The sequence below is a fragment of the Plectropomus leopardus genome, chromosome 6 (genome assembly GCF_026936395.1).
Source record: "Plectropomus leopardus strain MGB_pleo_1.0 chromosome 6, ASM2693639v1, whole genome shotgun sequence".
In the NCBI taxonomy this organism is placed as follows: Eukaryota; Metazoa; Chordata; class Actinopteri; order Perciformes; family Serranidae; genus Plectropomus; species Plectropomus leopardus.
This window is the reverse complement of record NC_142181.1, coordinates 21,525,790-21,541,767: the sequence shown is the minus strand read 5'-3', so window position 1 is coordinate 21,541,767 and position 15,978 is coordinate 21,525,790. Positions and strand designations below refer to the sequence as shown.

Here is a 15,978-nt window from a genome sequence, read left to right as displayed (position 1 = left end):
AACACAGAAGTTCCAAAACCTGCAGTTCCTTTAATAGCCACTTGAGGCTCGCTCCAAAAGCAGGTCAAGCCCAAAAGATGTTAAAGTGCCCAACTTTACAGCAGAAATAAACATGGTTACAGCCTGGTACAAAAAAGAGGTTTGGGTCTCTATCTTTTTCCATGACAACTACAGGCGGGCACAGTAACAGCTGTAGCACGGTAAGAGAAAAAAAATATGTGTGAAATGTGCAAATTTAACATATTTGTGGTTTGCAGAAACGTACGATGTTTCCTCTGGCAACTGAGCTGTCAGAAGAGATTTGCCGCAGTGACAGCAGTTATGATTCTGGCCTCGGCCCTTTGCTGCATGAACACTTTTGAGGCTTTATAGCTTATCTGAAAGTGTACTACAAACATTTATATAAAATATAAAAGGGATTTTCAACAAACTGGTTACATAAAATTTGTTCTTACTATGTTTTATAACAGATCTAGAGAGCATATGCAAATATTATAATAACCACTAATAAAGTTGTTTGTTACAGCTTATAAACATTTTTTTATGCTATGGTTGAATCATCAATCAATCACAACCAGAAGGCATTGATTATGTGAACCACAGAGGAAACTTGGACAATCATAAAGCATCAGCCAACAATGCAAGAAGATGCAAAAAGTACTGAATCATAGTGCAGGAGTTGACAGGATCACATCACTGGGGTTGTACCTTGTATAATTCCATTAAACAAATAAATGATTGATTGATTGATTGATTGATTAATATAGAGTGATACAAAGCTGATAAAATTAAAAGTCACTTTCCATTTTATGACTGCATTACTTCATTCATCCAAACATCCATTCATTCATTCATTCAGTCAGGCCACAAAAGGTTAGCTGAAATGCTAATCATCAAGTGTTGTCGTAATGATTATCTTGCTCCCTGTATTTGTGTCTGTGTGTGTGTGTGTGTGTGTGTGTGTGTGTGTGTGTGTGTGTGTGTGTGTGTGTGTGTGTGTGTGCGCGCGTGCTGCTGGTGAATGTGAGGAAGTCAATACCCATTCAGCTATTTAAAAAAATCTGCACTGGGCCAACTTTCCACTCATTCAGCAGAAAAACAACAACACACAGTGAGGTGTGTTTCTCAAAACTCCCGTCCTTCCGCAAAGATGAGGATGTGCCTCTCTCAAGGATACTGAACTGACTGTACGCCGCGCCCACACACACGCCAACACACACAAATTCACTCACCGAGTCAGCATGAAACTTAAGCCATGAGACGCTGGAGGAAGTGGACAGCATTAAGGTTTTCAGAGGCTCAGCAGACTGAAGCCGACTACATACTGCAAAGCACACAGCTCAGACGAGAGAGGGGGCAGCTGTGGAGAGTAACTAAGTAAATTTACTCAAGTGCTCAAGTACAATATTAAGATATTTCTACTTTATTTGAGAGTTTCCATTTAATGCCACTTTATACTTCTACTCAACTATATTTCAAACAGGGAAATATTGTAATTTTTACTCCGGTATATTCATTTGTAAGAAATGTACATGAAACTTAAAATAAGTTAAAAGTATACTCTGCAGGACTGTCGATAAGTGTAAAAGCGAACCCCAGATTCATTCTTTAGTGTTTCGCCTCGCTATATTTGCATTTTTTCGGCACTGTGTCTCTTGAGCCCCTTTTACACTGCCTGTTTGAAGCAGGAATATTATGCCATTTTGCCACCTCACTGTTCTGTATAAAAGGCACAACTGTGAAAAAGGGGAACAGAGTTGTCTCCCTATAAAGCTGCCATGGGAGGTAGTAACAACGCCGAAATGGTCTCTGATTAAACAGAACAGCCGTCAGGACAGGATCACGGGAAGGACGGGTGTGACGTTCTGACGACATGTTATGTGTGCAAGTCACTGCTGGAAATTTAAAAAGTTGCTAGTAGCACTTAGCGGCTGACGAAAAGAAGGATAACGACAAAGAGAAATATTTGGGAAAATTAGGAACACCATTTTGTTAACTACAGTCACACTGAGGTGGCATTATGTGTGCATTATTTGCGTCTGTATAAAAAAAGCAAAGCTGGCGTAATGAAGGGTCTTTGTTGTTTGTTCACTCTCATTTAGCTCTGTTTTTTTGGCTCTTACGCTTCTCAGTGCTCCAGCTAGTCTGTCTGCTGTTTGGTGCTGATCAGGTCGTGTGCAGCGAGTATATTTTTAGGACTTTTTCATTGATTCAAAAAGAGCTAAAACTCACTATAAAGCTCTGTAATGTCAAGAGATGCTGCAGATCAGGTGATTATTCTCTGTAAGTTCTGTATAAGGGATCCCTTTCACACTGTCATTTGATAATTGTTGATTATAGCTGCTAAAGTAGGCAGCATTGCTGGTTACTGCCTGTAAACATGTTTGTCATTGAAAATGAAAGTAAAAGCCAACCTGATTCACTCTTTGGTGTTTTGCCTTGAGATATTTTCTTTTTTTTTTTTTTTTGGCGCTGTGTCTCTTGGATGCCTTTTGCTTACAGTCTGGCAGCTGGTTACTGCCTTTTTATAAAGCCCCGACCTCTCCTGAGGACCTTTGGGTTACATGCCCATAAACATCTCAAACACATAAAATAAGGAAAACATAAGAAAATACAGGCAGAGGGCAGAGGATATGCAGAAAAACACACCATCACACACAGAGTGGATCATAAGTGAGTCTATACACTGTTTTTAGGGGGAATCCTTAAAAGTACATCTTTAAATGCATGTTACTCTCAATACTTGTACTTTTATTATGTACTTTTAATACTTTTATTCAGTAAAAATTTGAATTAAGAATTATTACTTGCAATACTATGCTTGTATTGATACTTGTACTTAAATAAAGGACCTGAGAATTGTTTCCAGCACTGGAGGGGGGGGGCATGTTTTTGCTCTATAGGCCAGCTGCTAAAACAATCAGTGAGTGTGTGGAGGTGGAGGACACAAGGGGAGCGTAAAGAAAGAGAGACGCACTGCAGGACGAGCGGGAGCAGAGGCCCCATGTAGAGTCTCACATCCCTACAACTCCCCTCAGTCTTTTTAAGCTCCATTGATGGAACTGAAGTAAAGAAAACAGGACTGAAGGGAGTCGAGGGGAATCTAAAAATGTTCCTCCATCCTTGAGGCCTCAGAAGCCCCCTCCTCCTGTATCTCATCCCTATCTGTTGAAAAAATCTACCACTACTGTGCCCCCTCCTCCTCCTCCTCCTCCTCCCCCTCCTGTTGCTTCTGTGCCCAGGGGAGCAGGGCTGATATCTCTGTCAGATGGTTGGGAGTTCTGTCTGTAACAGTAAACTGACTGGGGAGGAGAAGGAAGAAACATTACTGTGCAGGGAGAAGCTATCAGCTGCTGCCTGCAAAACACATCGTAGAAGATACGTCCATACACTTTGTGGAGCCCTCACAGGACCGATCTGTGCAGGGCCAAGAATTACATATGGCCGATTAATACTGCGGTGCTGTGGGTAGTAATACAGAGCTACTTAGGAAACGATACTGTAGCCAAACATAACGGATGTACAAGATTTTGTGTTTTTAAAGCTGTGTGTACGCATACCTCCGTGCACTTACAGAGATAAATACTGTACATGCAGCTTCACAGACTCCTATATCCAAACACATGTCGCTGCGAGGGGTTTTCATGCCAGCGGCACACCCCTCAGTGATTGGCTGATGAAGATTATTGGTGATGGTGTGCTCCCACCCCGGGGAGTTTGGGCCTTGCTATGTTTTCTAAGATTAGCCCGCTCCACAGCACAGCACACAACTCACAGCACACTCAGTACAGTACAGCGCTGTATGGACACAACATCTTCAAGGCTAACTGAATCCATTAATTATGTGTTCTTATATAAGATGTAAATATTCCAGCAGTTACATTTTAATTTAATACATTTGAGGAGTTAAGATATGTCATGTTTGTCAAACGTGCTGCATAAAACAACAGCATAACAACACTATTGTATTTATGTTGGGTTCATACATATTTCAGTGATTTAATGTACACCTCATGCATGTCCGGGTATTAATGTAAAGCATGTGTAATAAGAGGAGCTGAAGCAATAAGTCAATAAGCAGAAAAATAATTTTGGTAAGTCATTAATTATGGATGTAAGACAATTTTGCTTTGTGACACTGTATCTATTCTCAAAAATACTGTATCGATTTTTAATTGTTTGTAGTTTTTTATTTTCTTAATTTGTTTACCTACAAAAAATCCTGCAAACACTTTTATTTATTTATTTTACTGATACAGGCAAACGTTAATAATTTTGCTCATATTAAACAAGAAGTAGTAAAGGTAAACTTTTTAATGCATGTGGTGGTGTATTCTTTATCATATGACAGTTTAACTAAAATAAGATTTTTTAAAAATCACAATATATCATGATTTATATATTATATTTACAGAGGTTGTATGTTTATTATGTATAACCTCTGTATCGTGATATATATTGTATGGCCAGATTCTTGCCAGAACATAGCCCTGTGATTAATAGCATCTCACAGATCAGGATTTGCGGCTTTTCTCTATTTCATAGGATTTTAAATTTAATACTTTCAGATTTTGGACAACTGATTAGAAACAGCAAGTTATTTAAAATCAGTGCCTCAGGCTCCTGGAACTTGATGTGTATTTTTCACTATTTCTTTTTCACATTTTATAGACTTTATAAGTCTATAAAATAAGTAAGTAAGTAAGAGAATAAGTCTATTATTCTCAAAGATAACCTCTAGATAAATCAATAATGAAAATACGACTAATTGTAGACATGGGGTGTTGATATAAACAAGAAAAATCCAATTAATGACAAACCCTAAAACCAAAGTTAAGACTTCCTTTGCAGCACAGACGTAGGTGACAAAGATATCAGATATCAGCACAAACATGCTGAAGGAGGAAAGCAGACAGGAGGGAATCAACGCTGACAAAAACTGACTAAACTACCAAAGTCAACAGACAGAATATTACAGCAGACATCCAGGTGTGTATTTGTGTGTGTGTGTGTGTGTGTGTGTGTGTGTGTGTGTGTGTGTGTGTGTGTGTGTGTGTGTGTGTGTGTGTGTGTGTGTGTGTGTGTGAAAGAGAGAGAGAGTGTGTGTGTGAAAACAGCAAGAGAGAGAAGGAAAGTGGTAGGAAAAGAGTTGATGACTGAGTACAGAGTAGACGTAGACATGGGATAGAAATCTCAGGAGTACGGTGGCCCTGAGAGCTCAACACACTGAAAATTAACTTAAAAAAACAAACAAATGCAAACAGTTACAACCAAAACAAATGAAGAAAAATCTTCACCAACTTCTTGAAACAGATGCAGGCTCGCAACAGAACAAAAATTGTGTCCAGGAGAAACTAGAAAGTGATGCACACGTCTACGACACACGTGTTGTTGTCATGGTTTGACTTGTGAAATTATTGAAGTCTATACGTCATAGTGATTGCATGATTCAGATATTATAATAATAAGCAACAGGCTAACGTTACCTGTGATATCTGAGTCATGCCATCACAACATTAAATTAAGCAAAACTTAAATGTGAGGTCTTTTTCCAACACCACTGACGGATAGCGAAAATAACGTCATGATCCACAAATGGCAACAACAAGCACTGCTTATCCAGCGCATTTTTTTTTTACCCATGACTGTTTCACCTAGTCCCCCCTACTGTGCTGTGATTGGCTCGTACTCATCACTATGACACATTGAGGTTAGAGGCAGTTAGGGTTAGGGCAAAGAGGTCATGGATAGGATTAGTACTAGCCAATCACAGCTAGGGTTTGGTACCAAACCTGGTACTTTTAAGGGTACTGACCAAATTACGTTGATACTATAGTGTACCGATTCACGTTGAATCCATCGGTGCAAAATTTCAATAGCAGAGCGTGCATCTAGGTAAGAATGCAGGGTTAAGAGAAGAGGTAGAAGTGCTGCGAAGCACCTGAAGCCTGAAAGACGGCCATGGAGCTCTGCAGAGCCACAAATTTCAACTTCAGACAGGAGATAGGAGCGCCTCGAAGCCGGGAAGCTGGCTCCACTGTGTCGGCTTTCCAGAGAGCCAAAACTATCACTGCAACTACAATCTGCCACCATAGTTTTAGGTCTGATCTATTTTATTTTTGATATTATCTCAGTGAAAACCTAGTATCACTGCTTGATGAGCAGACACACACACACACACACACACACACACACACACACACACACACACACACACATCTGAGCAGACAAACAGACAGAGACAGAAGATTAATCATGTGTAATTGGAAAAGGGCAGAATTGCAAGAAGAATTGCATTTTAGTCTACTACATCACCCCGCAGCTTGTTCAAAACGTACATTTTCCTGATGACAGAGTTAGTACTAAAAAAAAAGGGACTGTTGAGTAACAAATTCAAGGGTCCTGGTATCATTTCAAATGGGAACATACCCAACCCTAATCAAAGCACAGCTGAGCAGGACTAGGGAGAAGAAAAAATTGGGTAAAAACAATTAAAAATAATGTGCATGCCCAAGCCGTGGGCAACTCTTGTCATCAAATCAAATTGTATGTGTGTCGTCAATTTTGTAACGGTGTTTCTTTATTTACTTGTCGTGTCTATTTGCGTGTTTTTTCCTAATTTGCAGTGGCTGCTGCACAGGAGGGAGAAATCAAAGATGAAAAGAAGGATGAGTGAAGGGGATCAGACGTGGTAGTCGGAGGAAGAGCAGAAGCAGAGGTCATCAGTGATAGATCCCTTTTCTTGACCTTCTTTTAGAGCTGTCTACTTCAGAGCAGCCGGTCAATGACCTTTGACCTGATCCTTGATAACCTCGTCCATCCCTGATTGGAGCTGAATGTTGTCTGGAGAGTTTGTATCAGTTCTGACGCGACACGGGAGCACTGAAGAGAAGAATGTCTGCCTTATGAAAGGTACACAGTCCTGATCCAGACACTGATACACCTGGCTGCAGAATTCTGTCTCTCTGTGTGTGTGTGTGTGTGTGTGTGTGTGTGTGTGTGTGTGTGTGTGTGTGTGTGTGTGTGTGTGTGTGTGTGTGTGTGGATGCAGACAGATGCAACTAGTGATAATAAACCAGACGTGATGAAAAGATGGAAATTCCTGAATCTGAAGACTAACAAACTGACCTGCAGCCTGCTTGTGTTTTTCCCCCCTTCACAATAAAGGTAGCAGAGCCTCATCATGCAGATATTCAACACTAAACACATATTAATTAGTCTGTCCTCCTGGTTCCTCTAGCAAGCAGCGACAATGTAAATATTGAGTGAGCTCAGGCATCCATATGGCAGCCAGTGATAAAGGACGGCGCGTGGGAGACGCACATTCCGCCACCGACTTCCATTTCCTGTCTCTCACCCACCGGGTCTAACTAATTTCACAGATGACCACAGGCCTCTTGCTGAGGAGAAATACAGCACAACCTGTGTGAGCACCAAGTGTGTCAGTTACTGGAACAGATGGGTTTTTTAATTCGGTGACGCAGAGTGAAGCTGATGTTTATTAGAAAAAAAGCAGCCTGATAATCACACAGAGGGATAACATGTACTATGTACTTTGTACTATGTTACATGAGTTTTTTTGACATTGTGGTGTCGGATTTTGTTAGCCAGCTATGGACTGGTCATTGCTATGGACAACCTTCTTTAACTCTTTTCTTACATTTTTGCACTTTGTACTTTTAAGATGTTTTTATGTGTGAATAAATTGTTTGTGTGTATTTCTGTTTACAAACTTGTTCACCTCAAACTGCCCCTGGAGGGATGAACGAAGTATTTTGAACTGAAATGAAATATGTATGGTTGCAGCAGTTTTTTTTTTTGTTTTTTTTACCATTGTTTGATTTGTCTAAAGAAATAGTTCAGTTATGGGGTACTTATCCAAAGTCAGAAGGGCAAAAACAGAAGCATTGCCAAATGCTGAATGACATCTACTATATTACATACAGAAGTCGTCATTCGGCACGTCCCCAGTTTGGAGAATCCGGCTGGAGTCCAACACAAAGGCTAAGTAATGTACGCTGTGGAGGGGTTAACAACAAAACCTGTTTTAGTCACCTAAGAAAGTCCCATCTAAAACAATCAACAACCATCATTTTTTGGGCGGTTAATATGTTTTGCTTCTGCTCCCGCCCACAGAAGTTGATAACTTAGCTTCCCTCTCAGCACCCTCGTTTCTTCTCCAAACCGAGGAGGTGATAATAGACTTCCGCTGTATGTAGGTAATACACTGACTATGGATAACTACCCCAACACCACTTGAAAACGTCCAACAGGTGCAAATTAAATTATGAGCGAAGCATTTTTGGATTGCATGATATTAAAAAGTGTTCTTATTATCTATCTCATTCCCATCACACACAGAAACACTCACAATTTATAGCCTGTCCTCGTTAGTGTAGTCTCACTTGACTTTAAAATCTCACGTTTTAGCTAAAGAATCTTTGCAAAATTTGACTTAAGAAGGATGCTGCTTGAATATTACAAAAAAAAACAGTACAGGTGTTATAGAGATCAACTATAGACATTTGAATATAAGTGTGGTGCAAAATGAGGGGCAGAGATGCATGTATTCCAATGCACTTCATGTCTGCACTTGTCTTAACTATGCACTTTACATCTGTTTTTGCACTTTTGATTGCGTATAGGTACTTTTGTGTGGCAGCTTTAGTTTTTTCAAGACAAATTTCCCTAGGGACACATTAAGTAATCTTAAATCTTGAATCTTGAGAATAAGGAAAATATTACTACATAATAAGCCTCTGCCTTAGATCAGGTCTCTAAAAAAAGATGACATAATGTCAGAGACATAATGTAGTCTTAAGGAACTAACATCAGAATATCACAATGATTTAAAGACCTATGACACATATTTTTTGTGGTGATGTTAAAAAGGATGATATGTAAAGTGTTGAATGATATTGTAAAGTGTTCTGGTTATTCTGTTCACCCTGTGAAGGATATATACTCTAGCCAGTAGTGTAGCATCACATGGCTGGGGTCAGCTCTGAATAACACACTTGCAAAGTATTGCATAATATTGACATAATTTGATTTAAAAGTGTGCTTAAATACAAAACAATGTCCCTATCAGTGAAATAAATGCTATATAAAAGCCTGTGCCTTTGTTTAGGTCACTATAAAACAGAGGTGTGTACTTAAGTCACAAATTTGATAACTTAAGACTCGACTAGACAAAATCAATAAAAATAAGACTTGGAACTTGACTTAGACTTCAATATAAATGACTCATGACTTCACTTGGACTTGAGCGTTTTGTCTTGAAAATACTTGATAACTTCCACCCAAACCCAAAGATTAAAAAGCATGTTATCAAAAAGTGTGCCACAAATCAATGAATTTCCTTCATTTCCTGAATCAACTACTGATAACGCTATTCTTTCCCAGAAAGTCAACACTGAACTCCTTAGATCCATTATGTTTGAACCAATTCAAAGGCATCCAATCAAGTTGCAGAGGAGAGACATGAAGAAGTTTTGTTACATCTCTGAGTGCCAGTTGGTTAAGATTATACCAGAGATACTTTCAAGTGCGCACTAAACGTATGTGGAGGTCAAACATTACAAAAGCAGATGCAAGAACATCCCAAAAACTTGTTTTAACAAAAAAAAAACATTTTTTAAAAGCATCCATGATTTTTGTTAATTAAAATACTGTTATTATACTACTTTAATAAAATGGCATTACATTTGGTGAAGAGTTGTTTAGGACTCAAAACTGAAAGTTAAGGGCTTGGGATTTGCCTGTCTTGACTTGGGACTAGAATGTAAGGACTTGAGGATTGCTTTTCAGGTGCAAAGCAATGACTTGGTTCCTATTTATAGTGTCAGAGTGTCAGAATATTACAGTGGTGAAACTGCCTATATAACTCATTTTGTGCTGATGTATGGCTTTGCATCACACTGTGAGCTGTTCTTGTTATTCTGTCCATCCCCTGCAGAGCAGATCTAGGGTGGCACACTAAGTGAGTTCAGATCAGCTCTGAAAAGCTTCACTTTAAGTGAAGCAAATTCAGCTTTAGAGGGATGCTGCTTAAATATCACAAAAAGGGAACATTTGTCTGATAGAATTTAAAAACAAAGGTAATGATGATGAGACAATTTCTTCGATTAGGTCACTATAAAATCTCAACACAGTGCCAGAGACGCAGTATGGGAGTTTTATGATATCTGACAGTGATGTGAAGGCCTGTGTAACAGCAGGCCTGTCCCCTGCAATAATCAGGCTTATTAGGCTTCATATTAACTGACTGTATCGTGTAGCCTATAAAAAAGATACACGAGAGAAAGTCAATAGCAGGCCTGAAACAGGCCTACTGCAGGCCCAGAGAGCCTATTTAAAGCCAACAGTGGGTCGTTGTGCAGGCTGCGTAATGGACTTCATGAATGGGGATGCAGCTTCCTGCTGAATGGCTGGCAGTTCCAGGTCCAGAAAGCAGGAGATGAATGGGATCCTGCGCGCCGAGTCACGAGCCGGTGCACTGATTCTGGATCATCTCGAGCGGGCCTGAACATCAGATCAGATCACATCAGGGCCCTGGGCCGTCCTAAGACTGTCCAGACTTTACTCCCTCAAGGCTATTAAATGGATTATCGGAAAAGCCCCTTTCACACCACGACCCTCCTCAAGCCTCATCCACAGTCTCTGCTCTAAACGCGAACACTTGCCATCAAAAGGGCGATTCTGAATGCAGGATTCATCCCGGGAGGCTGACTGTGCATAGGGGTGAATCGGGTCTTACACCACAGAAGGGTCCATCTCCTCCTCAGCACCTGGAGGTGTGTTGCTGTTATTATCGCGTTGCTGATGCTGCTCTTTCTCCTGACACCACCTGCACAAGGCTCTGCAAACACGTCTAATGACAACCGTCAGGACGGTGCAGACGCGCTGAATAAGAAATAAAAAAAACGCAGCTCTCACCTCAATGCAGGACTGGTTTCATGACGCTTTCTGAGATGATCCTGATTTTTGGCGTGAAGATGATGATTATTCAGGAGCAAACATGGTTTTTATCCCCTCTTCAGCTGTTGTCCTCCTCTCCGGTTCAGACGCTCTCGCAGCCGGCCAGCTCTGCCTCCATCTCTCCGCTCGACGCACTGTGCTGCTGCTGTACCTTCAGCGCTGCCGTCCACAAGACCACTGACAAGCCTGACACAATCAGGAAAAAAGGTACTTCCGGTGAATACTTTCACAATAAAGTTCCAAGTTACCGGACAAATGAAAAGCCTAAACATGTTTGGATTTTGGGACCTGCTGTCAGAGTTTAAGGGGGCCAAAAGTGCACTGTTTATTACATGTTGATGGGTGTTGGTAATTGCAACTTGCTAACTAACTAAGGCAATTTCCCAGCAACAGACAGGGAAAAGGGAGACAAAACTCTCAAATAGCTGGTCTTGTACCACAAAGTTAGAGTGCAGATATAGAGCATGCAATACACAAGGACTAAAATAGCAAGTAGTAAAGCAATGTACAGAAAATATGAAATACAATATACACCAAATATGAAATTAATATGAACTAGATAATAGTAAAGTGCAAGATGTAATAACTAGCTCACATTAGGGGTTCAAATATAAAAACAAATATAAAAACTAACAGTAATGTGACTAAATATGCAGAACTAAGGTGCAAATTAAAAGAAACTAGATAATAGTAAGGTGCAAAATATGAGAGCAAGCTTACCATGAGATTCAAAACATAGGCTAATAATATAGATAATAGCAAGGTGCAAACCATAAAGTGCAAACTGGTGCATTCAATAGATACAGTGATACAAACTGGTTACCAATATGAATGATAATTTAAGTATGCATGCCTATTATTTCTATTTGGATTTGATTAAAACAACTTGTCATATCAAACCAAACTAAATATTTACTAAGTGGTCGGATCATTGTTACATTTTTGCATGTTTAGTTTACTGGCTGTGCATTGACTTAAAAGAATACTACAAATACAAAATGATTGTTTGTATATGAATTAGTCATGCCGTGTCACCTTGAATTTGCAAAGAAAATCTCCATGGAAAACAGCAAACATATTGATTTTGCTAGAAAGCAGTCCAGGCACTCAAAAAATATAGAAATGAGGAAGGAATATGGAAAAGCCTTTAGTATATTGGCTAAGTGATTAAAAGAGCCAATATGTTTTAACAAATGCCAGGCTTTGTTAGGGCTTTAAAAACAGACAACAAAAGTATAGGCCTCACCTATATAGTAGCAGGAACCAATAGGAAGGAGGGCTTTCGCCTGATATGCTGCATGTTAAATGTTGTTGATTTTTAGGTTTTGTTTTCATTTCACTGACTACAGCATTGACAAATAGAGACAATTAAACAGCTGTTTGGGCTTTTGAAACTAACTCATGCTCAAGTGATTATAGTGAACTGAGAATAAATAGTGGGTTAGCTCAGAATGCTTTTATTTTTGGTTCCTGTAAAGATGACATTTAAAAAAAAAAAAAAAAAAAGAGCCCACGACAGCTCTATTCAATGAGATTAAGCAACCCAGAAACTTCAGTTTCACAATTTCTAAGTCATATTATGTCATTTTCATTTTCATATTATTTCCTTTTCAACTTTTAACGTGACGCTGTGAGCTTTTACTTTGAAGGTGCAATCAAGTGCAGTCATTGTGTGTGTGTGTGTGTGTGTGTGTGTGTGTGTGTGTGTGTGTGTGTGTGTGTGTGTGTGTGTGTTGACCGCAACTTGCTTCACTGGGGGGCGCGTGTGAGTGTGTGTGTTTCAGTGATCTATTTAACAGCCGCGATGACTGCTCTTAAAGGAGCCACGCCCTTTTATTGTTGCCATGACTGACACAAAACAGGACATCCTTTGTGTGTGTGTGTGTGTGTGTGTGTGTGTGTGTGTGTGTGTGTGTGTTGATAATATTGACTGAATGAATGAAGCCTCTGTGTGTGTTTTCTCACTAATATTGTCCTTTCAGACTGATTGACTGTTGTTTAGCCAAATGAGACTTTTTCACGTGGCTCGCTGATGTTTACTGCTCTGTGATTCGCTCTAGCGTAGCACACCTTCACTACTAATCCACTCTGAGAGGATTGACTCTGTGGCTTCATGGTGGGGTTAAGGGCTAAAATAATAACCTGGTCAGGCCGCAGACAGGTGGTAATGGGAGAGGACGAGCTGCTCTGTAGAAGGTCACCATCTAATCTGAGTGTTTTTTCTTAAATTGTCTGCTCTGCATCTGCTTTTTCAGTCGGAGCTAGCAGACTGTGATGTTGGCCTCAAGCACATATCCATGTAGTGATTACACAAATGCATGTGATTGAAGTGCTGCCTCTTCAGTGCCTAAAATACTGAAGGAAGCAGTTTAGAGATTTTCATGTGAGAATAGATCGTGCTGAGAATGTAAGTCTGATTAATATGGTCTAAAGAAATCTGAAGATGTTCGCTGTGTTGTGTTGATTCTGTCACTGAAAGTTAAAGGTGGAGTCAGCTAATCTGGAGAAAGATTATTGATACCTGACATTTTCAGGATGCTGGCAAGTGCCACATTTACTGTCCTGCTCACTCCCATTGCCTTTGTCCTTACACATCCATGGTCTGTCCTCTGTCCTGTGCATGAGCACAGACAGCCCTCGCTGCTGATTGGCTGGAAAAGTTTGCAGAAACAGACCACAGCTTAGCACTACCCTGCTGTATAGAGAGGTTGATATCAAAAAGTATTTTAGCCACTTTTTTTAAAAAAAAAAAAAAAAAGCCTACCTAGAAAAATACAATATCATTCTAACTGGACGCTGTATTGAGAGTGTTTTCAATGTGAAGTTTTGTTTCAGTTGGGTCACTGCTAACAGCACTTTGTGACCCAAACAGCTGACCAGTGGTGGATGAGAAATGTAGTGTCAAAGGAAAAGGCTGTGTGACGGTGAGGTAAAGCAGTGAAATACACTATAAAGAGCATCCACTTTGACTGATATTGTTTTTTCTAGGTAGTCCTCTTTTAAAGAGGCTAAAATACGTCTTGATATCAACCCCTGTGAGGTGCGCCCCTTGTCTGTTTCGCCAACCACCAGCTACTGTATATAGCACATTGACTCTACATAAGTATCTCATACAGCGCCACTTCCAAAAATCCCAAACTATCCCTTTAAGCTCATTATCCTTGACTCAAACGCAGACAAGAGCGAGGAGCTGCTTAATGAAACAAAAAGAGACCTGGGCTGGGCGAGGGCTCTCGCTCTGTGTTTCTCTCCAGAGACCCTTGTTTCTTATTGATCCTCACACACTTCCTGCCGGAAGGATGAATCAACGGGAGCCTCGGGGGGGGGCAGGGGCCGCTTCAGCCTCCTGGTCATCCACAGACCTGTCACTGTCTCTCATACATCACCTGTGCTTTTTTGTCCTTTCACTTCCACGTCTAACTCCTTTCACTCAACCATCAATGTATTACATTTGTCCACATCTCAACCCTACAGGTCACTGTTTTCTGAAACTTGCTTATATTTTTCTTCTGTGCAGACACATGGTACAGTTCGATGGCAGAGCTCATAACGTAACACCGCACACAGACAAAACGGCCTCCTTGGTGGGCATCATCGACCAAGAGTTCCAATATACACCTTATTTAGACTTCAGAGAGGTGAGACAGGCTGACAGACAAAAGAGAGAAAAAAGAGATGCTTTTGAGCTAATTTCCTATGAAAGCATCTAAAGTGGTCAAGATGGAGATTGGCCTCCTGAGGCTGTTTGAGGATCAATGTGTCAGCAGGCTTTAATAAGATACTGCCCCTCAGTGTCTCCTGACCAGGAAGACACACGAGTGAGGGACACAGAAAACTCTGCTTCCCTCTGAAGTATTCAATATGGGATGGACTCGCCTGCAGCCTGCATTAGTAGAAATGTGCGAACACACGGTCTGCACGCATGAATTACTGATGGGAAGCTTTTAAATGCTGTAACCTGAAGCTTCATGGAGAACACAGGGAATTATCTGTTAGAGAAGGAGCACAAAAGGAAGAATTTAAAGGTGCAGGGATGTGAAAAGAGGAACAAAACAAAATTTTCCTAACAGGAGGTTCAGTTTCCATGATGCATAAGTGATGTTCTCAGAAACTGTTTGTACGGTTTCCTACGAAAAGTAATGCGCCCAGTTTTGTACATAACAGGCGCATTTTTAAAAGACTGCAATCATGTGACCAATGCGCTGATGAAAGTAAACAAGAAAGCAGTCCTAAGCTGTCTTTTAAGGGGGCAGGTTGAGGTGGTAGATGTGAATAATTCAAACTTTCCCCAGGAGACGCATGTTCATAACCATGTGAACTGTGAACTTTGAGTTATTTTACGATACGTCCTCATCATGTTCCTTTACCTTAAACATAATCACAGTAACTTTACTCGCCTAAACCTAAGGACACCATACCATGTTAAGGATGCGACGTCATTTGTGGGGTGCTGATTCCTGTGATATCATGCAAACTGTTCTATGAGGACACGTCGCACTGAGCAGCACAGGGGACAGGTTGTTTTAGACACTGTTGAGTCAATTAAATACAATCCAGGAAGTCCAGTCGGAGAAACAGATTAATGTTTTCTCAAACTGTGTGAGATGGTGTTAAACAGCATGCAGTTGGCTCTAAAGTTTTCTCTCATTTGATGGGTGTATTAGCACCTAATCAGATGCAGCATGTTTCTGAACCCTGCCGTGTTAAAGGCAGTGAACTTGCATACCACAACATACACAACAGAGTGTTCAACACACCATGTTTTAGTTTGTTTTGCTATTTTTTGTTGCTGCTGAATGTGCCTCTAATGTGAAAACATTTCCAAATAGATTGCAATTATAGACTGTTTATAAAGCTGGATGACATAATCGCTCCCAAATGATAAACCAAAACATCTCAGTCATCCCCTGTTGGCTGGCTGCAGTATAGGTCCGAACCCCCTTACACACTCCCACCCTCTATGTTAGCGAATTGGACATGGGCAAAACCAAAAAATCT

At 40.4% G+C, this 15,978-nt stretch overlaps 1 protein-coding gene across 2 annotated transcripts in view; it reads right to left on the bottom strand.

Moving 5' to 3' along the window:
- The window catches only part of sh2b2 (SH2B adaptor protein 2), a 38,406-nt gene that overhangs the window by 18,376 nt on the left and 4,052 nt on the right, over window positions 1-15,978 (bottom strand). For both annotated transcript variants that reach the window (XM_088078976.1, XM_042487223.2), the window contains one exon: window positions 10,939-11,166. The gene's annotated coding sequence lies outside the window, so the exon portion shown is untranslated. The remainder of the gene's footprint in view (window positions 1-10,938; window positions 11,167-15,978) is intronic.